Source organism: Antechinus flavipes, chromosome 4 (genome assembly GCF_016432865.1).
Source record: "Antechinus flavipes isolate AdamAnt ecotype Samford, QLD, Australia chromosome 4, AdamAnt_v2, whole genome shotgun sequence".
NCBI lineage: Eukaryota > Metazoa > Chordata > Mammalia > Dasyuromorphia > Dasyuridae > Antechinus > Antechinus flavipes.
Window position 1 is genome coordinate 450,226,397 of NC_067401.1, and position 27,808 is coordinate 450,254,204.

Sequence of the window (27,808 nt, forward strand, 5' to 3'; positions counted from 1 at the left end):
ATGAGGGAGGATAAAAGAAGAACTCAGGGGGCATGATGGAGGATAAAAGAAGAACTCAGGGGGCATCATGGAGGATAAAAGAAGAACTCAGCCAGCACTCACCGCGCTAAAGAAATGAAGAACTTCCTTGCAGAGAGAAGAATAGATGAAGTTATGATTCCTGCAGGAATGACTGTCTATCTCCAGACCCTTGATATTGCAATAAACAAGCCATTCAAGGACCATTTGCGCATGGAAGTCAATGACTACATTGAAAATAGAATGAAAAGAAATCAGCGTGGAAACTTTGTGAAGCCCTGTCTGCAAGAAGTCATGACTTGGGTGAAGAAGTCATGGGATAAAATTACTGATAGCTGTGTCGCCAAGGCACTACGAGCAGGTTACCTGGACAAGACATGTTCATTTAAAGAGAGCTATATTGATGGACATGACAGATTGGGTCCACTTCTTCTGAAGGAAATAGAGGCGCAAGACATCCAGGACGGAATTCAGGGTATGGACACTTATGATGATGTTGTTGAAGAAGATGACATAATCATTATTGAATAAAGGTACTTTTTTTTGTTCATATTTACCTGTTTATTAAAATTGCTGTCAATGTTCATTAAAATAAGCCCTCCCCTGAAAATAAGCCATCTGGTGATTTTCTGTCCAAAAAAATAATAAGACAGTGTCTTATTATCGGGGAAACACGGTATTAGTATAATAGGTGTATATCTGGTCAGGTCTTATCCCAGATAATTGTACTGCTCACTTAATGGCCTTTAATAAAATTCTAGCCACAAACACTGGTTAAGGAGTAAGGCTTTGTTCAGGTTGTGCTGGGAGGTTCACCCCCTCTATCACACTGCCTCCTTGATGAAGAACTGCTGTGGGTGCCTCTTCTGTAGCAAAAACTGATATTTCCAAGGGTTTCTAAGTGACTACTTCAAGTATGTTGGATAAAACCAATTCAACTTCTCTCAAAGCCTCTTGAGCTGCGTTTCTAAGCTGGTCTGGTGAGTTTAAAGCACTGTCTCCCCTTAAAATGTCATATTATGGTTGCAATTGATTAAGCATAACACTAGATGTAACCATTGGATATCTCCTGTCAATTTCTGAAAGTCATTTAATTTGTTTGACTTCTCTGTTCTTAAAGAAAGTTTTTGTACTGAAAGCATCTTAGGATATACTTCATATATTAAATATTGAAAAGGAATATGTCTTTTAATTTTTTCTAGAACTATATTCAATTTGTAATTCCTTAGTGTTTCTATGGTCTTTTGTAGACATGCTTCTAACATTTGTCCTCAGTTGCACACCCCAATATATCATCCATGTAATGTAACAACATAACTTTTGGAAATGCTTTTCTTACTGGAGTAAGAGCAGCTGCAACATACACTTGACACATAGTAGGGCTATTTTTCATTCCCTATAAAAAAACTATCCATTCATATCTTTTAAAAGGCTCAGCTAAATTAACACTGGGCACTGATTAGGCAAATCTTTTCATATCCTCCTTACCCAGAAGGATAGAATAGAAACAATCCTTAATGTCTATAATCCAAAGGCAGTTGGAGTAGGAGATGGAAGTCCAGGCTAAAGAGTTCCCATGGTTTCCATCTGTTCATTTACTTTTGTTAAATCAATCAACATCCTTCATTTTCCAGATTTCTTTCTTTCAACAAATACAGGGGAATTCCAAGGACTTAGAGAAAGTTGTAAGTGTCCTTGGTCAAGTTGCTCCTGCATTATATCTAATAAGGCTTGAATTTTTTCATTAGCTAAGGGCCACTGTTCTACCCATGCTGGTGTATCAGTTTTCCATTGAATGGGAACAAGTGAAAGTGCAGGCAGGGCTTCAACAGCAGCCCTGCCTAAAAAACCAAGTACTCAGTTGTAATACTAACTCTTTTAAGATGTCTTTTCCCCACAGATTGATGGGGATTTTTTTCAACTATAAAAGGAGTAAAAACTCTTGTTTCACCTTCAAATCTCAAAGGGGTAGCACAAACTTCAGTTGCTATTGATCCTGCTATGCAAGACATATGGGTATTTGCCTTATTCTTTGGCCAATGACTGGGTCACCTCTAATGACTGCATGATTTGCACCTGTGTCTTTTGTAGACATGCTTCTAACATGGTGCATGATGTGCACCAACCCTTTTAATGGTATGCCATTTACACAGTGAGCATAGGATGGTCAGTTGTAACAGCTGCAGTCCAGAATATTCCTGGATTCTGCTGCTTGTAGCCAAAATCTGGCCAACTATCACCAGATTGCCCATTAGGAGTCTATATCAGTAAATCTGATGCTACTATTTCTCTTGGTTGATAAGTCACATGTTGTCTACATGTATTAGTGAATGGAATGTTATCTACACATTCCCCAGGTTCCCACATCAGTGTATGGATTAACACAGTTTTGTAAGTACTTTCAGGAGGTGAAATGATTAAGTCTACTGTGTCTGGAGGCAAGGGATCCATAGGCTAGAGAGGAACAGATTTCGCCTTTTCAGAGGATATCTCAGTAATCCCTGCTGCAACAACTTAATTGCAATCCCTTTTCCCTCTCTGATTGCTTCTTGGCTGATTGGTCATGTCTGAGTACTGAACTTCTAGAGACTCTCTGGGTGTACCATTGGCTGCCATCATCCCCCAAGTGTTTTTTTGCCTGGGGCCCTGGGGCTGGACAAAATAATTTCCCTGAATCTACATTCTGATGCCCAATGGAAGCCTCTGTTGCATTCTGGACATGGGGTTTGGGGTCTTGTTCTCCCATTTTGTTTTCTCACTCTGTCTCTATGCCAACATTGAGCTGAAAGATGCTCTACTTTATCACACTGAAAGCATTGACAAGTCTCTCTGGAAGTCCCTTGCCAAAAGAGACCATGTCTTCCATGTTCAGATCTTGGAAAGTCTGCATCTTAGCCTGGGTATAAAAGGTATTTGTGCCCACTGTGGCACAGCATCTTATGATCTCCTCTAAAGGAGCTTCCTTCTGTAGTCCTAGTATAATTTTTCTACAAACCTCATTAGCATTTTCTTTAGCAAGTTGCCTTATAATTTCTGTAACTGCATTTTTACCAATAGTTCTTATGACAGCTGTCTGCAGACGTCCCACAAAATCAACAAAGGGTTGATTTGGACTTTGTGCTATTTTTGTGAAGGCTTCCCTTCTATCTTGCCTTCCTGGGAGGGGCTCCCCATGCTTTGATAGCAGCACCAATTTGCTCATATGCTGTTATAGGTAATTAATCTGTGCTAAAGTGTCTGTATAAGAACCTACATCTGTTAGTTGGTTACAGATGATTGGCATATTAACTCCAGGTTGCCTATTTCGTTGGGCTTGTATCCTACAGAATTCACTATATTCAAAAAGGCACAAGTTTTGTCTAGGTTCTAAACATGCCCTTGCTATAAATTTCTATTCATTAGGGTTAAAACTAAAAAAGCCAAATTCTCTAATAACATCTTAACATAAGATGATGTAGACCCATAAGGAGTGCAAGCCTTTTTTCAGATCTTTGATAATTTCTAGATTAAAAGGAGTATATCTTCTCCTTTCTTCACCTGAAGAGTTAAGCTGTTCAATCACAGGATAACTTTCTATTCTCAAATCAGCTGTATCCTGCCCTTCCTCTTTGGCTTTAAGTAATGCATTTTGTAATTGAGTCATGATGGGGGGGTAGGGGAGGTTTGCTGGGGGAACGGTGCTGGTGGTATCACTGTTCCTCCTCTTCCTCCCTCCACCCAGGAAGGTGAAATTGATGGGGGATGGTCAAGAATCTGCTCAGGTGTAGACAGAGTTGAAGCTGGGCTGTCAGAGGGAGAATCATCACGCCCTTCATGTTCACTCAACTCCCCATGCCTTTGGTCTATTTTATCAGTACTACCCCCTTCCTCCTCTTCTTTCTCCTCACACTTCCTTGTCTTGTTCTCCTTAAAACTTTTACTTTTTTTTTTTTTTTTTTTGAAATTGTGGGCTTCTTTAAGGCCAATTGTATTATGTTGTATATATAGAATGTTTCCTTAGAAATTGAATCAGGACCATTATCATTGTAAAATTCACATAGTTGATCTCCTACTAATTTTCAATTATCTGCCTCTATTTCTTCTTTCTTGAAGAACCAAGGGAATTTGTATTCTAATGTTTCCAAGAGTCCACCAATCTGCTCCCAAGTTACAAGCAAACCTTGCCTCTTTATTAACCTTTATTCCCTCGGGGTTGGGGTGGAGGAGACTCTTTTCCTAGTATTTGCCCTGACCTCTCTCCCTTAGCCCTCCAATCCTTGCCTACAATTACTCTCAACCCCACACATTCAGCAAGCACCAATGGTGAGGAGAGTCAACACATCATCATCTCATTTAAATATATGTATGCAGAACCATTATCTCACATTGAATGGGTAATTAGCCTTAAGTGCTCTGCTGTCTCAGATTCAAATATACCTTTTCAGAGTTTCAGGCTTCTATAATTTTTAATAACTTTTTCTTTTTCAAAATACATGCAAAGATAATTTTCAGCATTCATCCTTGCAAAACTTTGTTTCAAATTTTTCTTTCTCCCCGCCCCCAAACCTTCTTTAGACAGCCACAAGTTTTTAAAATATGAGACTGGATAGGGCCAAATCAGATTTTTGTGTAGCAAAAGGAGTTAAAGGAAAGAGTTACATTTTATAGTTGAAAATCGAATCCAATGTATAAAGGAGCAAAAGTATTAAATTATCCAGTAACTATTAATACAAACTTTGCTACTTTAGCTAAGAGGATGCATCAGAATACAGTTGATCCTTATCAACCACATTTCCAGAGGTAGGATAGCAGGGTTACAAGTTTCACTGTTTCCACACTGAAGGTGACAACCACATTGGGGACTAAGCTCCAGCAGTTTTCAGGTCAATAGCAAATGCTATAGTTAACCTGAATCCTGATACTGTTGCTTTCACTTATATTCCTGCAGTCACTTATAGTCACTGCAATCATATGGTAGTCCACCTCCTGCTTTATTAACTTGGATTTCATAGAATTTTTCTCATGGATGCTTGTCCAAGTTCCTCATATCCATAATTTCTCACAGTGAGTATTACATTAATATAACATCATCCATTTATTGGAAGTATGTAGATGGAGCAATAGAGTCTGAATCCAGATACCCGAGTTCAAATCCAGTCTCAGATATTTACAAACTGGTTGATCTTGGTCAAGTCATTTGATCTCTGTGTGCCTCAGTATCCTCCTCTATAAAATGGAAATTGTAATAGCATCCACTTTCCAGGGTGGTTGTGAGGATATCTCACATGAGATAATCATAAAATGCTTACTGCAGTGCTTGGTATAGTAGGTGCTACATATTAGCTATTGTCATCATTATTATTTTCCCCCAGCCAACTGGCACTCTCTCTTTCCAATGCCTTAATACTATTAATGAGCATATTATGACTATTTGGGTGTCTGTAGATCCTTTCTTTCTTTTAAAATTTATTTTATTTATTTTTAATTAAAGCTTTTTATTTTCAAAATATATACATGGATCATTTTTGCCATTTACCCTTACAAAACCGTGTTCTAATTTTTTCCCTTCCCTTCCCCCACTCTTCCCCCAGCGGGCAAGTGATCTAATGTATGTGGAACATGTGTAATTCCTCTATGTATATTTCCATAGATTAGATCCTTTATTTTTATCACCTACTTTCCTGGGGCATGGGGAATGGTGGGTCAGACATTATTAAGTTTTATTACTTTTCTCTAGACTGCTTGAACCAGCTGATTAGTTTTCTTGGATTGTGAATCTTCAACATTGTGGATTTTCATTTTTCTCACCAGGATTGGTATAAAGTGACCATTTAGAGTTGTTAACGTTGCAGCTTCTTATTACCAGTAATTTGTAGCATTTCCCATCTCTTTGGATCATGTATTGACTTAGGAATTCAATTCCAGATTCATTGATCCCACCTAAGGCCCTAGGGTAGGTCTGTACCTTTTGTCAAGAAGCATGCTTTCTGCTGGAGAAAACTCTCCATACCCAGATGAGTACATGTCCAACACATACACTGGAAATGCCTCTGCTGGGAGGTAGGGGCGCACATGCTACAGAGAGCACTAACACTTGGGAAAGAATCATTCAAGGTCTGTGTTTGAAGCCGCACTGGAGCAAGAAGTGGAAATGGGAACAGGGACCATCCCAGACGGGAGAGTAAACCAGCCAGCCAATAAGCAATCATGAAGCAGCGGGAGTGGCCATGCACCTGCATTCAAAAAGGGGCAGAAGATGGTCCCTGTCCTCAAGGAGAGTGTCACGTGCACAGAGGCCGAGAGTTAGGCACCGACAGGAAGCAGCAATAATGGAAGAATTGTGTAATTCATCTGGAATGGCAGCCTGGAGCCAGATGACGGAGGACCTGGGGGATAGAATGTAAGCTCTTTGGATTTCTAGCAGTGCTTGGTACATTCAAAGCTCTTCGGGTTCTAAGCATTACTGACCACTGTCAACTCCTACCTGCATCTCGATTAGGAGACCGTTACTAAAGATGTTTGATTTAACCAACCCCACCACCCCCAATTTCCCCCACTAGACCGTTATTAAGTCTAGCTGCAGTGATTTTGTTGGTTGGTATAAGCTTTTTAATTTTATGGACCACAAATTCACAATCTTTTTTCTTTTTTTTTGATGGCTTCTCTCCCTCCTTTGGATAAAAATTTTCCCCCTAACCTCAGTGTTTCCAGTTTTTCCAATTTTGCTGAATAGAGAGCTTTAAAAAAAACCCCAACAGTCCACTCAACAAAGTACACTATGAGAAAGCATTTCAAGTTGGCAGCAGTATTTTTCAGTAGTATTAAAGACACCTGCCTACATCTCCCCGTAGCAACACGCCTGAAAAAGCCTTTGCCAACCATCAAATACAGATCAGAGACACTGGTTGGCTCTATGGGAGCCCAGATGTTAATCTTGGGGTTTGTGCCAGTGTAGGCCAGCGACCCTAGACTTTAGGGAAGGAGTTCTCAACTCGGGAGACATAAATGTTTTTGAAAAAGCCTTGCTAAGTCTATTCTCCCGTGACTGTTTCTTTTATAACCCCGTGCTGCGTTTTGTGCATTTAGGGTTGTTCCCAAGAGAGGACCAGGGGTTTCAGTGGGCTGTCAGCTCCCAGCTCCGCCCCTGCCCCTCTGCACGCCTGGAGGTCGGGGCGGAGGCGGGGGTCCCCCCGGCCTTGCAGATGTTCCAGCGCGGACTTCTGCGGGCTGGGGCCCCCTGATAAGCAGCCCCATTTATTTGGAGGCTCTTCTGGGTCCTAGGGAGGCGGTGCAGGCGGGGGGCCGACGGGAAGGGAGCAGTCCCTGGGGCAGGCGCCTCCAAGGGAGGGGTTACGTTGTACCAGTGTCCCGAGAACTTCCCCAGGCCCGCGGAGATTGCTCAGTGACTGCCGCCGGGCGCCGCACGAAAATGATCTTAGCGATTGGGGCCGCGATCACCCCCATTCCCCCGAGGAGGAAATTGGGCGGGCGGGGGGTAGGGGCGCTGCCCTGGAACCCCGGGCCTTTCGAGCTTAGTGGCGCCCTCCTGTAAGCTTCTCGAGGGCAGGGCCTTTCCTGGTTTGGGGAAGCCCGGGGCTTCAGTCTCTGAGTCTGTGGAAAGGACCGGGTCTATAACCGGATTCCCAGAGTCGGCCACAGAGGGAACTTACCCAGCCCGAATGGGCCGGACCCACGGTGGCAGCTGCTTCCTCTCGGTATCGTTCTTAGAGACTACTAAAGCCTCCATTAGTAATTGGGCGCGGCTGCTGGGGACTCTCGGATTCGAACCCGCGGACCCGAGCCGGGGAAAGGGGAGAGGGTAGGGAGGAGGGAACAAAGGAGGGGCCGGAAGGAGGCGCGGGGGAGACCGCGGGAAGTGGCAGGAGCGGGAGGCGGGCCCACCTGGAAGCGCCGCCGGGCGGGCGGGCTGGCGCGCAGGGGCCGCGGTGCGGCGGCCGGCCGAGCTTCCGGGGGCGGCCTCCCTCTCGGCCACCGCCAGGGCCACGGGCCGCCCGCCGGCCGCTGTCTCCCGTCAGCTCCGCAGAGCCCGAGGTGAGAAGGGGGAGCCGCTGGGGGCACGTGGCGGGTGAGGGAACGCGTTGGAGGGAGGGGGAGGGGCCGCGGGACCCGGATTCTGCGGCGCGTAGAATCCCGGGAGGGGAGAAGACGGGAGAGGAAGGGAGGGAGGGAGACGGGTCTGAGTGGCGATGTCCCCACGTGGGGCGGGATGCGCGCGCACAAACTTGCGCCGCCGCCACGCTTGGGGGCGGGGTGCTGGGAGCGCGCTCGGCGCTCGCTGGGCCAAGACCCACGTGATGAGCTCGCGGGCCGCTGACGGCCACGTGATACGTCGGGAGCCCAGCTGGGTTGACGTGAAACTTGGGTGCTGAAGTTCTTAAAAGCCGCTGCGCCGGTGTGTGGCGCATATTCTGCTCTCCCCCCGCCTCCCCTTACTATCCTTCTCGGGACAGAACCCTGAGGACCCTGCGACCCAGCGCTTGTCGTGTCTCCTTGGAATTGAGCCCCTGCCGCTGCCTCCCCCCCGTGACAGGCTGATCCCATTCGGAAGTCGCGCTCCGGCCGCCATGTTGGCTTCGGCCCGGCCTCGCGAGATTTTGAGGGACTAGGCGGCCTCGCGAGACAGCCCGGCTCTCGCGGGAGGGGGCTGCCCGAAACCGGGGCCCTGGACGGCAGCGCTGTCGGGCTTCCCTGGGCCTGGGGAGCCCACAAGTCTCCGGAGCAGGCAAGTGACGGGGGCGTGGGACCAGCCCCCGGTGAGGCGGCGGCGGGCGTCTCTTCGGGTTTGGCGCCCCCTTCTCATTCCCGCCCCCGCAGCACATCTTTCCTCCCTCCCGCGGCCCCTCCCACGTGCCCGGCGGGGCGGGGAGCGCCCACAGACTCGGGGTCGAGGGACAACGTGCACCTATGTGGCGCCTGCTGGTTGCCTAGGGGGCGGGCGAGCGTCCGAGGCTGGAGCTGCCACGTGCCTCGCGTGTCATTTCCGAATGTTGTCACTGCCTCTGGATGGGGAAACTGAGGCAGCCCTCGTGGAAAGGGGGGGCGCCTTACCCGGGAGTGGCCCGGCGGGGGCCCCTCTCAAATGCTTGAGAACCAACTGTGCTCAGGTAGCAGCCACGGGACCCTCGTCGTGGGAGGGGGTGTCAGGCGGCGAGAGCCCCCAAGTGAGTGTGTCCAGAATCAGTCATCATTTTGGAGGTTCCTGGCAGCTGGTGCCCCCCATCCCCAGGGGCGGAGGGGTTTCTACAGGTCCTCTCTAAAAAGGAGAGCTCCCCTTTCAGGGTCCCCCTGGGGGCTTGAGCAACAGTGCTGGAGGGTCCCTAGAAGCTTGGATTATTTGGAGTGGTTGGGAAAGGACCGGGCCCCTCACCGATCCTGACAGGCCCAGTGCGGACCTGCCTCTCTCGTCCCCGGCTGGAGACTTTCCCGAGCCTTCATAACCGCGAGTAAAGCTCCGGAAAGGTGCGGGTGGGCCGGAGGCGGTCTGCCCAGGCTCCCCGAGGGAGGTGAGGGTGTCCCCGGGAGGGTGTCCTGGGGTCTCTCCCGCCTTCCTACCTTTCCTGTCTTTGTGTCCCTCCTCCTTACATTAGCGTTTGCGATTAAGCCGAACCTTGAGAGCGCTGGAGGTGTCAGGGTTTGGAACTCTCTGAAGGTTTGCTTTTGGGGCCCCTTTGAACCTTAGGCCTCTTCTGACCCAGGTGGGCGTTTCGTGCGGTGTCTGAACTGGTGAAAGGGATGCGCTCCTTTCCTTGAGAAGCCCGGCTGCTTTGAGCAGATTGGACTTAAAAAGTGTAGTGCGGGAAACCCAGCCGAGGGGGCCCTCGGGGCGTACAGGCTGGTGGCGGTCCTGTTGGAGGTGATTGGGCGCAGCTGTGGGAGGCCGTGCTCCCTTTCAGCTCTCTCTCTGACATTTCTGAGAGAACTTTTAAACCTTTTGGACACAAAAACAGCCGACGGACGGGACTCTGCCCTTCTTTCCTTTCCAGGCTGAGAGGTTTTCTCTCTCACACACTCTAAGCTGGAGATCCTCTCAGAGAAGAGGCGCAGGAGACGTGGAGGAGGAGGACGGGATAGTAGCTGCTAAGTTCCAGGTGTGGGTCATAGAAGTTCGGAGGGGTTGTCTTTGATTTTGGGGGGAGAGACGGTGCCCTGGTCAGGCGTGTGCTTGGAAGGGACGGTCTTAAGGCATCAGGAAGAGCTGAGTTCAGATATGACCCCTTCATCTCTGCCTCCCTTAGTTTCTTCCTCCGTAAAATGAGGATACTAAAAAGCACACACCTCCCATGTGTTGTGAGGGCCAGATGAAATCCCATCTGCAAAGTACTTGACACATGCTTGGCATGTTGCAGTGTGCAATATATTATTGGCATATTATAAGTGTTTGTGCCTTTTCCCCTCCTTGTGGAAGTAAATCTAGGTGTGGGGGGAGAACATTGTCAAGAGGGAATCCTCTGGGCTTTCCGGAAGGAGAGATCTCTGTGTCAGAGATGGCATTTACCTCCTTCTTCCCAGTTGTCGTCACATTTCTGGGGACCTCTTTCCCCCAGTAGAATAGGGAAAACTTAAAATGAACAAGACTGGAGACAAGTATCCACCTTTTAAAGTGCAACCTCACCACGGGTGCTTGTGTTTCAGACTATCATGGCTCATCATCTCACCCATGGCTTTGGTAGTACTTGTGACTAAACAACAAACTTATGGGTAGCAAAATGCTTTATGAGTAAACTGGCTCTGACTTCAAGGTTGAAGAACCTTGGCTTTCAACTTCTCTAGGACATTATAGGACTTATTTTTATTTTTTTGCTTTTACCTTCAGTGCCATGTACTTTTTTTTTTTTTTTGAGTAGATACATGAATTTATAAAAGACCAGTAGTCAGGACATACCTTGGCCTTATAGCTTAATACAACATTTGATCTGTAAATAATTTGATTAATCATTTAGTCTAGCAATCACAGTTTGCTCATCCCTGTTTATTGGACTAGCTAAAAGCTAAGCTCTCTCTACTGTATTATGGTCATCATAACCCAGAATTAAAAATAGGCTATTTTCAGGAGGTTTTTTTTTTTTTTTTAAATCTGGGGAGCAATAACATTTTAAAGCATCATCATTAAAGGAAAAAATATTAGTTTCTACTGTTCTAGGAGAACTTTCCAAAATCATCTGGAAAATTCATTTTTGTCAAATCACAGACACCAGAGAAATAAGATATAACTGAAAAGTGGAAAAATCTTGGTTTTATTCTATTTACCTGTGCTTGGTCATACACAGAATAAATGAGACAATGCAACATTTGAGATTTTAGTGTCTCAGATTCTTCTCTTTCTCCCTCCTCCTTTGTACAAGAATTCCTCTTACCTCAAGAGACCCTTTTAATAGCTGGTGATCCTACCACTTGATTTTAGTAAGATTTTCTTCTAAATCTACCTCTTCCTTCCATCTCTTCCTTTCTGGATTCAAACCCAGTTTCTAGTAATCCTGTTTTGGTTTGAGAATCCCATCAGTTCTTTGAAGAGCTTTTTTTTTCTCTCTCTTTTGTATGTATTCTGCTGAGGGAAAATGAAGTATACCCAGATACATAATTTCTTGGTATTAAGAGAGTGCTACTTGGGGATTTCAGCAAAGTCCTCTGGAAGGAAGGGCTGCTTGAGTTTGGCCTGGAAGGAAGCCAGGGATTCCAAAAGGTGGAAATGAATGAAGAGACCTGTGTGATGAACTGGCCAAAGGTAAGAAGGCAGGAGGGAATGTCAGGTTTAGGGAATGGCACTCACTTGGACTGGAAGAAAAAAAGTATAAGCAGAAGCCAGAAGCAGAAGGTAGGGAAGGGATACTTGGTGAACTTTTTTTTTTTTTTTCCAGAAGACTATGAGGCAAAAGTCTATTTTTTCCCTCTCACAGTCAACATAGTATATGCAAATTTCTTTTTTTTTTTCTTTTTAATTTTTTTTCCCATTATAGCTTTTTATTTACAAGATATATGCATGGGTAATTTTTCAGTATTGACAGTTGCAAAATCTTCTGTTCCAACTTTTCTCCTCCTTCCCTCCACTCCCTCCCCCAGATGGCAGGGAGATCAATATATGTTAAATATGTTAAAGTATATGTTAAATACAATATATGTATACATATCCAGTTACTTTGCTGCACAAGAAGAATTGGACTTTGAAATAATGTAAAATTAACCTGAAAAGGAAATCAAAAACGCAAACTGACAAAACCAGAGGGATTGGAAATGCTATGTTGTGGTTCACATTCCTTTCCCAGAGTTCTTTAGCTGGGTGTAGCTGGTTCTCTTCATTATTGAACAAATGGAACTATTTGGTTCATCTCATTATTAAAGAGAGCCATGTCCATCAGAATTGATCATCATATGGTATTGTTGTTGAAGTGTATAATGATCTCCTGGTCCTGCTCATTTTACTCAGCATCAGTTCCTGTAAGTCTCTCCAGGCCTTTCTGAAATCCTCCTGCTGATCATTTCTTACAGAACAATAATATTCTATAACATTCATATACTACAATTTATTCAGCCATTCTCCAGTTGATGGGCATCCATTCATTTTCCAATTTCTAGCCACTACAAAAAGGGCTGTGTCAAACATTTTTGCACATAGGGGTTCTTTCCCTTCGTTAAGATCTCTTTGGGATATAAGCCCGGTATTCACACTGCTGGACTTGATGAACTTCTAGGAGCTAGCCAGTGAGATCATATTTGTAGAAAATGCTTAGCCCAATCCCTGGCACCTGGTAGGTGCTGTATAAGTGCTGATTCCCTTCTCCCTTCTCCCTCTCCAGAGCAATCTGGAAGCGCCTTGAGAGGGGAATGACATTTAGAACTATGGGATAGGCAGCCAGTGGGAGGTCAGACCAGATGGGATATCACGGTAGCTGGAGGTGAGGGAGGGAGAAGAGCAGAGAGAAGCCACCTTGCTTTAGGCAGCTTTTCTGTTTCATGTCCCTGCTTCCTCTGTACTCAGGTAGGTCTTCCTTAAATCCATTTAATTTTTGACCCTAAGTAATGAATGCAAGATTTATCACTGTCAACTTGGGATTCAAATTCAGACTGTGCCAGGGCTCTGGCAAGGGGCTGATGCCCACAGGGTGGAAGAAAGCTCCCCTCTCAGCAGAGTCTGAAGTTCTGGTGTGAAGATGATGAGGAGAAAGCAGGCATTGAGGTGTTGAGAGTGCCCCTGGCTGGAGGAGGAGGGGAGGGTGGGGAAGGAATCCTGTGACTGGGGTGGATGAGGGGCATATGAGGCTGGGGGTATCCCAAGTTGATTTGGGTTTTTGTACATAGTTCTTGGCTGATTTCCTGTAAATCTAAGCCTCATTCTTTTCCTTAAATTCAACGCTAAAATTAAAAAGGGAGGGAAAGTCATTTCCTTTTTTGGAAGTTGGCAGGTGATAATGTATAACTGCTGGGTTGGCTGTGACACTCCCTCTGTAGTAAACTTCATTGGTGCCCCACACAGAACTCTTGTTTTGGCATTCAAAGCCCTTTAGAATCTGAACCCCCACTCAGACTTGCTACCCAAATTTTGTGATCCAGTGATGACCAAAGTCTTTCTGACTCTCCGCCATGCGCGATGTGCTGTCCCTCCCCATCGCCCTCGCTTCATCCCGGCTAAAATCACACCTCCTCCAGCTGAGCTTTTCTCCATCCTTCCAAAGCCGGCGTCTTCTCTCTGTTGACTGACTTGTCGGCACTCAGTTGTTTGTTTGCATGTTCCCCGTGAGAGCAGGGCCTGCCATTTGCCTTTCTTGGCTCGGCTCCTGGTACGTGAATACACATTAATGAGTGAGAATTGACTCTCTGTCAGGTCTCCTTTACCTTGAATTCTGCTTGGAGGCAGGAAGGGAAAGCATTTATTAGGTGCTAAATCCTGGACCAATGGCTGGAAGTTGTAAACAGGCAGACCCAGATGAGACCCCAGAAAAGTTTCTTTTCCTGGCTTGAGAGTGAGTTTGGTCTTCCCTGGAGACCGTCTTCTACTCCTTGGGGTTGCTGGGCCATTTGACACCCCTGCTCTGAGGCTGAGATCCTTGGATGCTTCCATTGCGTTCTTTTGTCATCCTGGCTTTCTGTCTTCTCAGGGATTCTGACCTAATTCTGGGTCTCTTAACTTTAGGGTGGGCACTTTGTGATTTTTGGAACAAGTCTACCTTCTTTTCCTGTCATTAGGGTTAGGGTTAGAGCGATGAGCTTGGGTTGTTCCCTCTTTCACTAACCCTTCTCCTATTTCTTCATTGCCTTCCGAGTGACCTGCAATTCCTTATTCAGTGGAGAGAATGCAAGATTCAAAGTCATGGAATTGGATTCAAATCCTGCAGGCTCTGCCATGTCTGCTTGAGATTTTTATTTCTGCATCTGTGACTTCCCATCCCTGCTGGCACTCTGTCTGTGACCTTGGTGATTGATCCCTCTCAGTTCTAAGGCTACAGTTGTGCAGTTCCCTGGAGATGACGCACCTCACGAGATCCCCGTGAGGATTGGTGTTTGGAGAAAAGCTCCCTCCTGTCCCATGTTAGTGTCCGCTCCGCAGTTTGTAGTGGGTCACACTCTGCTGCTGTTGTCTGAGGCGGCCCTAGTGGACTTGATCTGTTGCATGATAGCGCGCTTTTAGAAGCTGAGGGTTCTGTTGGAGCTGTGCCCTTTGGCCTTCCCTCTCCTTCCTATTCAGCTCCTGGCTCAGCATGGCTCTTGACAGCGCTGGCTCCAGAGAAGATTCTGAGGCTGAGGTGGCCCTTGGAGCTGAGCATCTCCCTTCCTGCAGCCTTCCCTGGGTGTGATCTTGAGGCCTTTCCCCGTTCTAGGCCAGGCTTCAACTAAGAAACCTCTTTCCTGAGACGTGCTTAGAGATGAGCTCTCCTCCAGAGATCTCACCAGCACGTAGTGCAGACTTGACTTGGATGCTGCCTCCGTGCTGGGGCTGCCACGTTCTCGGAACCTAAATGATCTTGCAGGGAGGCCATAGACCCTCACGTGTTTTTGCATCTGTGCTGCTCCCAGCTTTTACTTCACAGGCTTGTTTTTGTAATCCAACTTCATTTTCATTTCATTTGATTAGATTGGGTCTTATGTTCCAGCCTGTCAGGACCTTTTTGGAACTTGGTTGCATCATCTCAAAACACAAGCAGCTTTGAGTTTTCTGCAAATTCATTAAACGTGATTTCTACCTTCATCCAAGTCAGTAGTAAAATGTTGTTCATGACAAGGGCAGATTTTTGAAGAATGGTGGGGTGTAGGAGACTTGGAGGGAACTTTTTTTCTGTCAAGAGCCATTTGGATATTTATAACATTCCCAGGTTATACAAAATGATCAATTTCTAGAACTCAAGCAATGGGAGGTACCCATCATTGCCCGAGGTTGCCTTGGCAAATGACTTTGTGGGCCCATAGGCCGATGGTCCCCAACCTCTTTTCATATTTTCTGTGAGTGTAGGATGAAGGACTTTTCAAAAGCTGGGCTTAAATATAGTCAACATTTCTAAGGACACGACTACTTTTCCCTCCCAATCTAGTACCTGTTGGAAAAGGAAACAAGTTTCATGTGCACAGCTGTTGAGGGGAGGGTGGTGGTGGTGAGAATACAAATGCAGAAGAAGAAATTTAAGGCTTGAGATCCCTTCAGTCAGGGAGGCAGGAGAAACTGAGCAAGGCTAACTTACAGGGCAGGGTCATCTTGCAGAATGATAAGTTTCTGATGATGATGAACCCCAGGAGGTGAATTCCTTAAATCAGCTCTTTATTCATTCCAATCAGGGGTATGGGGCATAAATCTAATGTAGTTTATAATGAAATGCAGTTATCAAGATTTTGTGAGTTCAGAACCCCTTGATATGAGAAGTGGGCTGAAGATTGAGCTCAGGTGTTTCCAGGCTGAAGCAGCAGGCTGTGCTTGAGAACCAGCCAGGCAGGTGAACATTCTCTTTTTTTCTCATTTTGGCCAGTTTGCAGGATGTGAAGTGAAACTTAAGCATGCATTGAATTAGCCTTTTTGTTAATATTCATGATTTGGAGCATTCTTCCATGTGGTTGATTGTGAGGACATTTAATAGGGGGCTGGTTGCAGAAAGGTCATGATCCTGCATTTAGTAATCAAAAGACTTTTAGTAACCTTGGAGGAAGGGATTAGTTAATTTGGTTGTTAAAAAAGCTTTTATCTGTTATGTTATATTCTTTTGTGATTGTCTCTATCTCTTTTTTAGGTAGGAATTTATTCCTGACTCATAGCAATGAAAATACACAAAGTTTTTAAAAGATGTGATCTGAAATATTCGTTTTACATCCATTTTGAATTTTTTGTGAAATATGGTGGAAGATATTGGTTTTACCTAAATTTCCTCAAGACTGCTTTCCAGTTTTTCCCACTTTCAGATTAGGAATTCTTTCCTAGGTAATGCATATTTAGCAGATTTATTGACTATTGGGTTATTGAGTTTCACCTTGTTGTGTTTAATTTCTTTAACTAGTAACAGTTGGTTCACTGCTTTATAATGTAGTTGGAAATTTGGATTTGCTGTTTCCTTTTTGTTCTCTCCCTTTTTTTGTCTTGAGACCCTGGGTCTTCTGTATCTCCAAGTGAATTTGCTTTCTTGCCAGTCCCAAGTGATTGCTTTCCTTGATATTTCTTTGACATGGACTCCTCTCCTCTCTAGAGCCCCTGCTGATCAAACACAAAATAGAAAGTGCATTTGGCAGAGGTATCTGTGCATCTTCTCAGCTGTAGGGCCTGTTTCTGCATTTTGTCATCCCACTGCTAAAAGGGCTGTTCTAGAAGTTAGTATTGTTGGTATTCTGAGCAGCTTGGAGTCCCTTTTACCTTGTGGAGATTTCTGCTCCAAGTAACCCACCATCTTTTGATGTTATTCCCAGATTGAGACTCAGAGAGAAAAAAGAAAAATATTTATTTGGAGAAAGGGATCAGATTCAATTGTAGTTTACTTGCAAGTTGTTAAAACTAATTTTCTATGAGATAATCTAGTTTATTATAGACCAGTGAAGTAAATGGCTGAGGTAAATAAAGACATTGTCCTTCGTTAGCATATTAAAATGTCAAAAATCATATTTCATAAGGAATTAGAGAAGAAGTTCTCCAGTCAACTTTACTTTGTTCTAGAATCCACTTTTAAATATAAAAGGGGAACTGGAACTTTCAGAAAACATAGCTTCAGATCGCTGAACTTTGTACTTACAGAATGTTGGATGGTGTTTATCATGAACTGGACTTTCTTTGAGGATCAGAGATACGTTTTCTCAACTAGCCTGCCTTAATAATGGTGTGAGAATAGGTCATGTTTTATATTGCATCTGGCTAAGTTAGTAACGCTTAGTTTTTAAATTGGCAAGGAAAAAGTCAATAGAAGCTTGTTTCAGGACAGTTCCTCAATAGAACTAGATGAGTTGATTTCTCCTCCAATGGGAGGAATCATTTCGTATTTTATGACTTTCAGGTTTTTCCCCCTCTCCTTTGCAATGCCCACCCAAAGCAGCAAGGACCATGTTACATATACAAATCATGAAATGTCTTTTGGACATTTGTTTTAAGGCTCTTTGAATAGAGAAAACACTTGGAGTATGATGCTTCAGTGTGAAGTCATTGCAAGTTCAGACAGGTCTCTGGCACTTTGGCTGCATGACTTTGGGTCAGTCATTTCACCTCGGACTCATTTTCTCCATCTGCAAAAATGAAAATAATAATAGTACTTCCTGCCAAGGCTGTAGTAAAGGCAAAAGGTGATCATGGGTAAAGGACCTCGAAAACCTCAAGATACTGGATCAATGCAAGCCATTGTTTTCTCACCTGCATGCCTCCTTTTAAACAGTAGCCAACTGCTGATTTTGGCAAACTTGACCCTCCCCCTAGAATAGAGGTTCACTGAGGGATTCAGAGCCTCACAGCATCCCTGAGGTGGAGGAAAGGTCACCCCCTCTCACATTCCTGACAAGTGATTGAGCAGCAGCTCTAGGGTGGTGTGGGGGTGGGTGGGAGGTGGAACCTTTGAGCAGAAGCCCCCAGCTTGTAGTTTGGAACAGTCCAATGTTAAAATAATCTGGGATAATGCTGTTGACAAGGACTTGTGAACAAGTGATTTAGAGTCGTCGATTTTTTCCTAGGAATATCCAATGGGAAATACTTGAAATTTGTTTTGCCTGGCTGATTTTTTAAGGAATATTCATGCTGGGGGTTAAAAGGCAGTGCTTAGCGCAGATGTGACTTTGCAGACAAGCTCTGGGAGATTGTAGATCCCTAGAAAATATGAACAGGGGCAATGTCTAGAGGCTCCAGATGTGGAGTATGAGGGAAAATCTCTGAGTCAGACAGATGTGGCTGCAGAGTATCAAAACCCCCCACTTTCCTATTCTCTCTTTTGTGGGTTTCCGGACACGGCTCTTGTGACTCAGATGTGGGGTTGGAATGGAACCTTCCTTTGTCCCCAGACTCCCAGCTGTCCTTGGGCCAGCCCCTCACATGCTCCTAGAGTTGGTTGAAAGGGAGAGAGCTAATGGTTTGTTTGCAACAGGTAATAGGTTTGGGGCATGTTGTGAGCTGATGGTGTCAGCAGGCTCAAGGAAGGAGCTTTAGTTCTGGGGAGGAGCCAGTGTCCACAGAAACACACCGCAAAACAAGTCAAAGAGAGTTTTTTAAAAGTATCCTTTCCTGGGCAAGGTGCTGTGCTAGGCTGTCATGTAGAAAGTGTTGCTTGAAGGAAACCAGGCTAAGGGAACCCATTTCAGGAATGGAGGATATTGGGGCAAGGTGAGGAAACAGGGTCTAGAGTAATCTCAGAAAGAGTTAGAAGCCCAAATTGGCTAGATTGCAGGACAGGAAGGCTGATGTAGATTTAAGTCAGATTTTGAAGGACTTTAAATGTCAAAGATTGGAGTTTATAATTGATTCTAGAGATTTTTTGAGTGGTGAATAAGGAGTGACCTGGTTAGGATTTTAGGAAAATCTTTTTGATGGCTCTGTGAAGTACAGATGGATTAGAAAGGAGAGAGCTAGAAGTAGGGAGACTGAAGCGGGTCTCAGGTGGGGATAGTGGCCATGGGAGTAGACAGCATGTGATAGAAGACTGAAATCACAAAGGCAAGATTGGCAAATCATCTGGGAGTAAAGGGTGGCTGGATGGCTCAATGGAGAGAGTCAGAAAAACTTGGGCCTCAGACACTTTGTAGCCGGGTGACTATGGAAAAGTCATTTTACCCTGTTTGCTTCAGTTTCCTCATCTGTAGAATGAACCAGAGAGGGAAATGTCCAATCCCTGTATTGTCTAGAGGAACAACAAACAGCAAGGAGTTGAGGACAAAACAAGGAGAGTGGATCTAGATGACTGGAGCAGGTTCTTGAGAAATAGGGAAGCTGGCAGAAGAGAGACTGGGGCATAGAGATGAAAATTAAACCCGAAGTAGCTAATGAGGTCACTAAAGAGAGGCACAGGACAGAATTGTGGGGCTTTGACTCCTGAATGGGGAATGAGTGTGACATAGGTGTTGGGTGGAACAGCAAAGGAAGAGGAAGAGCAGCTGCCTGGAAGGGACCAAGAGACAGCAGCATCCTGGAAGCCAGGGAGTCGAGCACTTGTTCTGGAGGAGAGAGTGTGGCCAGCAGTTAGATTTCAGAGGACGAGGATTAAGAGATCCTGGGTAACTTGGGAAAGGGCAGACAGTTTCATTTGAATTATTATGTGGAAATTGACTTGCAGAGGTTTGAGAAGGGGCTTGGGTGTTCATGGCTGTATAGCCTACACACACACACACACATACACACACACACACAAAAGCTCAGAGAGAGGAGGGCAGTTGATGGTGAAGGATGAATAATGTTGGAAGAGACTTGTCAGTGTTTGTGGGCTCTGAAAATAAAGACATATGTGTAGAGAAGAAGAGGAGATACTGGGTCACAGTTAGCCCTGGAAAGATGGGGGAGTCAACAGGGTGACATAGAGTGGTCATCTACGAAAGCTGTTTTCATGTGTTTGAAGGACCTTGAAACTCCCCCTGCTTGGTTACAAAGGACAGAGCTAGGGCCTAGAAGGGAGGGGAGTCATGATTGCTCTTGAAAAGCTTTCTAACAGTTGAAGTGAGGTGAGGATCCTCCTTCATTGGGCATCTTCACTGAAGGACTGGAGCAATTTCTCCCTACCATTGTTGGGGCACTCTTAATCAGGTCCTTTGTATCTGTGAAGGGCCCCGGGCACCGTGATTCTGCAAGTGGGCCAGACCCATGGTATCTTTTTTTTTTTTTTTTTTTTTGCTTTTCAAAGTCTAAACCTAATAGATTTATTTATATCAGAGATGAATAATTTTTTTTTGGTAGAATAATCTTTTTTAATCCACTGTACTACTTGTTTCTGTTTTATGGGAGAGTTCATCCTATTCACATTCACAGTTATGATTATTAGATCTGTATTTCCTTCTATCCTATTTTCTCTCCTGTTTATACTTTTGTTCTCTTTCCACCCTGTCCTTAGTCATGTGCTTTTTTTTTTCTACCCACCCCACTCACCACCTTATCTGTCACCCCTACCCTTTCTTTTACTAGTGTTTTTTTCATCTACCCTACCTACTACCTTATCTCCTACCATCCTTCCTACCTTCTCTCTCTCTCTCTCTCTCTCTCTCTCTCTCTCTCTCCCTCTCTCTTTTTTTTTTTTAATTTTTATTATAGCTTTTTATTGACAGAACATTTGCATGGGTAATTTTTCAACGTTGTTTCTTTTTTTTCTTTTTCTTTTTTTTTATTTAATAATAACTTTGTATTGACAGAATCCATGCCAGGATAATTTTTACACAGCATTATCCCTTGCAATCACTTATGTTTCGTTTTTTCCCCTCCCTCCCTCCTCCCCCTCCCCCCCCCCCAAGATGGCAAGCAGTCCTATATATGTTAAATATGTAGCAGTATATCCTAGATACAATACATATTTGCAGAACCGAACAGTTCTCCCACTGCACAGGGAGATCAACGTTGTTTCTTACAGTCACTTCTGTTCCAACTTTTCCCTTCCCTTCCTCCACCTCCTTCCCTAGATGGCAGGCAGTCTCATACCTGTTAAAGTATATCTTAAATATAATATATGTGTACACATTCATACAATTCTCTTGTTGCACAAGAAAAATCAGATTCAGAAAGGTAAAAATAACCTGGGAAGAAAAATAAAAATGCAAGTAGTCCACATTCATTTTCCAGTGTTCTTTCTCTGGGTGTAGCTAGTTCATCATTGATCAATTGGAACTGAGTTGGATCTTCTCATTGTTGAAGATATCCACTTCCTTCATCCTCATGCAGTATTGTTGTTGAAGTATATAATGATCTCCTGGTTCTGCTCATTTCACTCAGCATCAGTTCATGTAAGTCTCTCCAAGCCTCTCTCTATTCATCCTGCTGGTCATTTCTTACAGAACAATAATATTTCATAACATTCATATACCACAATTTACCCAGCCATTCTCTAATTCATGGCCATCAATTCATTTTTCAGCTTCTAGTCACTACAAACAGAGCTGCCACAAACATTTTGGCACATACAGGTCCCTTTCCCTTCTTTAAGATCTCTGTGGGATATAAGCCCAGTAGTAACACTGCTAGATCAAAGAGTATGCACAGTTTGATAACTTTTAAAGCATAGTTCCAAATTGTTCTCCACAATTGTTGGATCTATTCACAACTCCATCAACAATGCATCAATGTCCCAGTTTTCCCACATCCCCTCCAACATTTGTCATTATCTTTTCCTGTCATCTTAGCCAATCTAACAGGTGTGTAGTGGTATCTCAGAGTTGTCTTAATTTGCATTTCGCTGATCAATAGTGATTTGGCACACCCTTTCATATGGCTAGAAATAGTTTCAATTTCTTCATCTGAAAATTGTCTATTCATATTCTTTGACCATTTATCAGTTGGAGAATGGCTTGAACTATTATAAATTTGAGTCAACTATCTCTATATTTTATCAGATCCTTTGGATGTAAAAATGTTTTCCCAGTTTATTGCTTCCCTTCTAATCTTGTCTGCATTAGATTTGTTTGTACAAACTTTTGTACTTAAAAAAAAAAAAAACTTTTAACTTAAATAATCAAAATTATCTATTTTGTGATCAATAATGATCTCTAGTTCTTCTTTGATTACAAATTCCTTCCTTTCCCACAAATCTGAGATGTAAACTATCCTATGTTCTTCTAATTCGTTTATAATATCATTCTTTATGCCTAGATCATGAATCCATTTTGACCTTCTCTTGGTATATGGTGTTAGGTTTGAGTATATGGTGTTAGGTTTGGGTCTATGCCTACTTTCTGCCATACTAGTTTCCAATTTTCCCAGAAATTTTTGTCAAATAGTGAGTTCTTATCCTAAAAACTGGGGCCTATCCCAAGAACATAATAGCTACCTGAAAATAAAATCAGCTAATGTGTAAGAAGCTTAGACAGTTCCATCATTCTAGAGACAATATGATACTGTTTTACAAATCTTACCTCCTTTGATCCTCACAACAACCCTGGGAGGTAGGGGCTACAATGATACCCATTTTACAGATGAGAAAGTGACATAGACCTAATAAGGATGTGCTGTAACTGGATTTGAACTGTTTAATAATAGCAGCAGCTAATATTTCTATGATGCTGTAAGGTTTGAAAAGCAATTTACACTTTATTTGGAGAATTGTTATTATGGGTAAAGAAGGGTTAGGAGCTTGAGGGGTTTGATGCTCTGAGATATGGATTATTCAGGACTCCACCTACTCACCTCCTCCTTTTGGGTCTGGTGGGTTTGTGTTGTGAGAAAGATAGGCATAGTGACTTCGGTTTCTTTGGATTTGGGATAGAAAATGCAAGTTCTTGTTGATATGGCTGTTTTTACTCAGTATTGTCGACTGTGAGTTAGGTCTGTTGCTTGACATATGGAATAGAGAAAACCTGAATAAAAACTGGACAAGATTGGTGTGAGTGCTGGAGCACCACCAGATTCTTCAGGCTTTGGCAGCAAAGAGCTCCTACCCTATATGGCTCAGAGACTGCTCTGATTCAGTTCCTTCATGCTTTTTTATTCTTTTTAACTTTTTTTAAGATAATACATGTACATTAATTTTTTTACATATTTCCATATAAGTCATGGTGGGGAGAGAAAAATCAGATAAAGGGAAAAACCATGAGGAAAAAAACAAGGGGGGAAAAAAGGTAAAAATATTATGCTTCAATCCACATTCATTTTTTTGTAGTTTTCTCTCTGGATGTGGATGGTGTGGTCCATCCAAAGTTTTTTAGAGTTGCTTTGGCTCATTGAATTGCTCCATCACAGTTGATCATCACGCAATTTTGTTCTTGCCATATATAGTGTTCTTGGTTCTGCTTTCTTCAACTCAGCATCAGTGCATAAGTCTCTGGGAATTTCTGAAATCAGCCTGTTCATTTCTTTTAGAACAATAATATTCCATTACTTTTGTATACATAACATATTCAGCCATTCCCCAACTGAGGGGCATCTACTTAATATCTGATTCTTTGTCATCACAAAAAGAACTGCTACCCAGTTTTTTCATGTTGAAAAGAGATGACATCATTAACCAGAAAGGAAGCTTCAGAACTCCAGAGAGAAGAGAGCAGAGAACTTTGGCTAATGGAAGCTTTTTGCTGCTATTATTATTCAGTAGGTAGATGCCGCTGAGAGAGCTGGTTTATTTGCAGAATGGTTTTTGATCTATATAAAATTAAGTTGATGGACAACCAAAATTCCCAGAGTTTCCAAATGCTTTGAATAAAGACAGTTTTTTTTCTTTCATGATTTGTGAGATCATGTACATGGAATGGTATGTTCTCTAGAAGAAGGGAAAGTTTTAAAGTTTGCCAGAAAAGTGCCTCCTTTGGGGTCTGCCTTCCCTTCAGTGGTGGTGCGTAGTAGAGAGCAAGGAGTCAGCTTTGCACAGGTTTGTCTTGGCAACACTTGGGGGGCTTTGATCAGATTTAAGGGATCCCACGTAGAAGGCCTTTGCCATTCAGGCACAGCCCCTCCCTGTACAGAGGAGGCTTTTTCTTGGGGCTGGGGTTCCCCAGAGTTGCTGGTCCAGGGTTTTAGGGGGATGTCACAAGAGTTCTTAAGGTAAACTAACAATGTTTTGAGAAGATCAGCTAGCTGGAGTTGAGAGACTTTAGTGTTCGTGACTCCAAGGTGCTTCTTAAGGATATCTTCCTTCCCCTTTCCTGAGTGCATACATTTCATTTCTGTAATACCTTTAAGCACTTCCTAGGTTACTATCTTTTTTTATCTGCATCCAAATGAAGACTTAGTCTGTCATATTCTATAGAGGTGAAAAGCTTTGAAGAATAGAAATCAGAGGCAGTTTTGTTCAGCACCTTGCCCATAAAGATATGATTTAAATAATTATTCTCTGTTATCCTGGAAAGTTTTACCTTGTGTAACACATCCTCCTCCCTTCATGGCTAAACTACTTGAAAAAAAATCTATCTTTTTTTTTTTTTTAAACTCCAAAGAGAAACCATGCATATCGACTTAGCTGAGAACCTCATAAGAACATCATTACTTGAGTTCCGTTCCTCTCGCTCAAGAATGGTACGCCCCAGAGTTGGGCACTTCTATCTGAATGCTCTCTGCAAGTTAACTGTGATCTTTCCAGTTGCTAAATCTGATTCTTGGTGGCTCTGCCACCTCTGCCACTGCTAGCTCTCCTAGATAGGCTCCTGGATAGAACTCTACTTTTCTCTTGGGGTTTCTTGCTGTCTTTCATATCATAACCAGTCACTCAGGGGTCCTTCTAAAGCTTTGTTCTGGATCCTCTTCACAATTGCTTCCTATGTTCTCATTTGGGGATTTCATCAACTCTATTATCTATTTTTTTTTAAGATTATTCATGTATAATCAGTTTACAAAACTATATTCTGAATTTTTCTCCCTTTTTCCCTCCTTCCCCTCACCCCAAGAGAGCAAGCAATCTGATAGAAATTAAAATGTGTAGTTCTTTTTTTTTCTCTCAAAATTTTATTTTTCAAATGACATGTAAAGATAGTTTTCAGCATCCATTTTTGTAAGATTTTAAGTTCCAAATTTTTTCCTCCCTCTCTTCCTTCTTTCTCCCCTCTTCCCAAGACAGCAAACAATCTGGTATAAGTTATACACGAACAACTATTTGAAACATAGTTCCATATAAGTCATGTTAGGAAAGCAAAATCAGAACAAAATAGAAAAATACAAGAGAGAAAAAGCAAATTTAAAAAAGTAAAAATAGTATCTTTTGATTCACATTCACGCTCCATAAATTTCTCTCTGAATGTACATGGCATTTTCGATCCAGAGCCTATAGAAATTGTCTTGGATCACTGTTGCTGTGAATAGCTAAATCTTTGACAGTTGATCATCACATAATCTTGCTGTTATTGTGTATGATATTCTCCTGCTTCTGCTCACTTCACTCAGCATCAGTTCATGTAAGTCTTTGCAGGCTTTTCTGAAATCGCCCTGCTCATCATTTTTTTAATAAACAGTAATATTCTGTCACATTCATCTACCATTACTTTTTTGGGAGCAGATAATGGCCAAAGCACTGAGCCTGGAATCAGTCCCCCACACTTAGTAGTTCTGTAATCTTGGACAAGTTACTTAATTTCTGCTTGCCTCCGGTTCTTTAATTGTAGAATGAAGACATTAATAGTGGCTACCTCCCAGGGTGGTTGTGAGGATCAGATAACGTCTGGCACATTGTAGGTGCCAGCTATTATTATCCTTATTGATTTTTTTAAAAGCAAGGTTGGAATATGAGGTAATCAGTCAGTCAGTAGACATTAAGGTCCTGTGTGCCAGGCACTGCATTAAATGCTGATGACAAGATGGCAGGAAAAAGTTGCTCCCAAGCCTTAAGGAGCTTGGGATTTAATGGGAACATTCCATATGTATATAGGGAAGCAGGAAAAACGGTGGCATGGGAGAAAGCACAGAATTGCAGATGAGACGGAGAAGTCTAGAGTTTAAGACATGAAAAGATGGAGCTTCTGCAAGAGGTCGGGCTCCTCCCTTCCACTGGAGAAAGGATATTGATTAAGGGGCAGTGAGTGAGCCCTGGCAGCAGATGGAATGGAGTGGGCCAGTCTTTTCCCACTAGTTCAGCTGTGTCTGACTCTTTGTGACCCCATTGGAGGTTTTCTTGGAGTGCAGTGATTTGCCATTTTCTTTCCTAGCTCATTTTACAGATGAGGAAACTAAGGGAAATAAAATGGGGTGACTTGTCCAGGACCACACTGTTCGTATGTATTTGAGACCCACATTTGAACTCAGATCCTCTTGACTCCCAGGCCTGTTCCCCTAATAAGCTACAAAACTAGAATTCAAACCCAAATTCAAAGTCCAAATTCAGCAATGTTTTTCAAGAAGTATTTAGTTATACTGTGTATCTGTTTCTTAGCGAGCATTGTGAGGGTCTCAGAGAAGCTCTTTGTAGCTGATTCCAGTTAGGTTCTTAAAAGCAAAATTAAACATTTTTTTTCTCCTTTCATTATTTCCTACTTAAGGTGCCTGTTTCCATACTGGCCTTGTGTTGTTATTGCTGCTTAACCATCAACATGGATTTTTTTTTTTTTAAAATAGGACTTTAGGGCATCATTTCCAAAATATATAGAGAATTGACTCTAATTTATAAGAATGTTATAGAATATTATTGTTCTGTAAGAAATGACCAGCAGGGTGAATACAGAAAGGCTTCTTTCTTAGAGAGACTTACATGCACTGATGCTAAGTGAAATGAGTAGAACCAGGAGATCATTATATATTTCAACAACGATACTGTATGAGGATGTATTCTGATGGAAGTGGATTTCTTTGACAAAGAGAAGATCTAATTCAGTTTCAATTGATCAAGGATGGACAGAAGCAGCTACACCCAAAGAAAGAACACTGGGAAATGAATGTAAACTGTTTGCATTTTTGTTTTTCTTTCCTGGTTACTTTTACTTTCTGAATCCATTTCTTCCTGTGCAGCAAGAGAACTGTTCAGTTCTGCTAACATATATTGTATCTAGGATATACTGTGACATATTTAACATGTATAGGACTGCTTGCCATCTAGGGGAGGGGGTGGAAGGAGGAAGGGGAAAAGTCGGAACAGAAGTGAGTGCAAGGGATAATGTTGTAAAAAAATTACCCTGACATGGGTTCTGTCAATAAAAAGTTATATTAAAAAAAAAAAAGGCCTTTAGGTCTTAAAGATTCTTTATAATTATGCAATTTTCCTTTAAATTCTTCAGTTGTTACAGGTACTGTGGTAATTGTTAAATATTCAAGTTTCATGTGACAACTCTTAGGAATGATTTTCATAATTTTATTTCTCCATAAATTTTTTTTTTGCATTACTTGTAACTTTTTATTCCATTTCCTGACTTCCTTGGAGACGGTCTTTTATGTATCATGCTAACACAAATCTGAGCTCTTAGTTTAGCACAGAAGTACCAGTGTTAGAAACACAGTATTAAGAAAAGTAATTCTTTGCGGGGAAGAATGGTTCTTGGATTGGCTTTAGGAATGTTTGAATACCAAGTGAATTTTATTAGTCCATGGAAACAAGCAGAGCTCTGTGGGAAGGAACAAACAAGGAAGCTATGAGGGATGGGATTTGGACGGCTTGCTTTTTTGGTACGTTTCTAGAAAAGTCATTTGTAAGGATTCATTAAGTATAGGTAACTGTTTTTTTAGACTGAAGTGAAATGTTAACAACAATATTAACGTTTTTTGGACCTGCTCTGGCATGTCTGTATATAGCATTTGGAATGCACACTTATATTGGAAATG

General features: G+C 43.0%; 1 protein-coding gene across 4 annotated transcripts in view; it reads left to right on the top strand.

The window, feature by feature from the left end:
• Window positions 1-6,562: 6,562 nt before the first annotated feature.
• ZZZ3 (zinc finger ZZ-type containing 3) overlaps window positions 6,563-27,808 on the top strand; it is a 68,416-nt gene continuing 47,170 nt past the window's right edge. The window contains exon 1 of one of the 4 annotated variants that reach the window (XM_051999383.1): window positions 6,563-8,049. The gene's annotated coding sequence lies outside the window, so the exon portion shown is untranslated. Of the gene's footprint in view, window positions 8,050-9,277; window positions 10,107-11,571; window positions 11,741-27,808 lie in introns of those variants that run through there. The other 3 variants (XM_051999385.1, XM_051999382.1, XM_051999384.1) reach the window with 3 other exon arrangements.